At 42.3% G+C, this 2435-nt stretch overlaps 1 pseudogene; it reads right to left on the minus strand.

The window, feature by feature from the left end:
* Positions 1-308: 308 nt before the first annotated feature.
* Positions 309-1069, minus strand: LOC102495126 (M-phase phosphoprotein 6 pseudogene; annotated as a pseudogene).
* Positions 1070-2435: the final 1366 nt, after the last annotated feature.

Consider the following 2435-nt stretch of genomic DNA (forward strand, 5'->3'; position numbering starts at 1 on the left):
TAATGGCTATGTCGCTGGACTCCCACGTAGTCGACCGCGGTTCGCGTCCCGGACCCGGTGGCTTAAAACTCACACCGGGCGCGTGTGCGTGCGTGCCTAAGATCCCGAGAGGAGAATGGAGAAGGGATTGTGGCGTGACCATCCCCTCTGGGGGGTGATTTGTTGCTTTCTGTCTCTATGTCTCTGTCTGTCTGTCTGGCGAGTGCACGCGCCCTACAGTGAAAACCTTTCCAAAGGGAAAAAAAACCCAAAGAAACCAAACAGCATGCTGCCAAAGTCTTACTTTTTTTTTTGTTTTTTTAAACAAGTAAACATTACAGTACTGATAACTTTAGAGACACCATCAGGATGAACTCCAAAATAAGCTGCTAACTTTCACAGGCATCCTTGAGCCATGTCTTATGGCATCCATTTTAATCCTGGGGTTTTAAGAATATCTTTTTTGGTTTAGTTGGTTTTATGTCTCCATTTTCATCTTCCTCATAATTGACCCGGTCAGTCTCTCTTCTTGGCAAACTTTTTCCAATTGTCCGCACCAAGTTCTCATATCTTCTAGCCATTTCTTCGTCTGACACATCAAGCTCCACTGTTTCATCTTCGCTGTCTTTTTCTTTGTTCTTGACATTCATCTGCAGCATTAATTTCTCAACCTCAGGATTAAATCCTCTGAATGACATTCTTCCATAGAGAGGATCTTCCCATAACAAGAAATTCTGTTTTTCTATTATGAAACTGTCTTTCTCTTTAAGCTCTGGCAAATCCAAATACCAGTGTTCTTCACTAATGATTTTATTTTCTTCCTCTTCTAGTTGTTTTCTTGGTTTCCGAGTCCAGTCCCCTTTGCATAAACTTCATGCGCAGCAAGTTCTTGGACAACTTGGTCTTGCGCTTGGCTGCCATATTGCTTTGCTTCTGTTTTTCTTAAGCAGATTTCTTTTAAATACTCTTTCACTCCCACTAAACTGTGTATTGCCTAGAAGATTATACCCACTTTCTATATTTCTCTGTTTATTTTTTTGATCTCCTCCCTTCTTTAAGCTTGCTGACTATCACTTCCTTACCCTTTAGAGGTAAGGTTAATATCTTTTTATAATTATTATTAAAATGTTTTTACATGCTTGCTTTTTTTTTTTTTTGGAGAGATTTTTGCTATAGGGCATGTCGCTTGCCAGAAAGACAGAGAGACAGAGAGATAGAAAGTGAGAACTCACCCCGTAGGGGGTATGGCCACACTGCAATCCCTTCTCCTCCATTCTTCTCTCAGGATCTTGGGCACGCATGCATATGTGCCTGGCGTGAGTTTAAGCCACCGGGTCTGGGACTCAAACTGTGGTGGACTACATGGGAGTTCAGTGACATAGCCATTACGCTAACTGCTGGTCTGAACATGCTTACTTATTTATTTAGGCCAAAAATACTTTATTTCCTTCTTCATTACCCCCCCCCCCTTCTCCAAAAGGGAAATTTTATTGATTACTTTATTCCCTCACAAATAGACCAACTGTAATCAAATGAGGTGAACATTCACTTCAAGGTTTTGCTGTCTTGGCACCAGCAGTTAGCATAATGGCTATGTCACTGAACTCCCATGTAGTACACTGCGGTTCAAGTCCTGGACCCGGTGGCTTAAACTCATGCCGGGCACGTGTGTGTGCGTGCCCAAGATCCTGAGAGAAGAATGGAGGAGAAGGGATTGCAGCGTGGCCATCCCCCTGAGGGTGATTTCTCACTTTCTGTCTCTCTGTCTCTCTGGCAAGCGCACATGCCCTGTAACAAAAACCTCTCCAAAAGAAAAGATTTTGCTGTCTTCATAATAGAAAAGATGAGGCTTAGCACTGGATCACTTGATCCTTTCTCTTCTTTTCTCCTCCCAGTTCAAAATGCCTACATCTCTTAATAGCCAGCATTCTCTTCGATTTGCAGTTGGGCTCAACACATTCAAGCCTCAGCACAATCTTCTTTGTAGTTTTTGCCTTTTTCCGGAAAATAGACTTAGTCTGTCCCCAGTAGCCACTCTGCTTCCTGTCATAACACCACTTTCTCTGAGCACACAGAGAATCCTTGCCCTTTTGGTACTGTGGCTCTTTATGAGGTTGGTGCTTGCCACACTTCTTACAGAAGGTCCGGCAGGTTTTAGGGACGTTCACCATGCTTGCGGGCCTGCTATCTGCACAGAAAGCCCTCCCTCCCACCCTTAATTTTTGTCTATTCAAACAATTCGCATTAAAACCTATTCATTGGTTGTGTGATTTGGTATGATTTTTACTACTAATTTAAGCCTGTTCCCTCTTCTGTAAAATCAGGATAATAATTGCACCTTCCTCATTTTAAAAACATTTATGTATCTATATCTGTATCTACCTATCATCTATCTATTTATCTTTTTGTTGTGATTTTCAGGCCACTAGGTCTGAGACTCAAACCAGTCAGCTATG

The sequence above is a fragment of the Tupaia chinensis genome, unplaced genomic scaffold (genome assembly GCF_000334495.1).
Source record: "Tupaia chinensis unplaced genomic scaffold, TupChi_1.0 Scaffold138407_1, whole genome shotgun sequence".
NCBI lineage: Eukaryota > Metazoa > Chordata > Mammalia > Scandentia > Tupaiidae > Tupaia > Tupaia belangeri.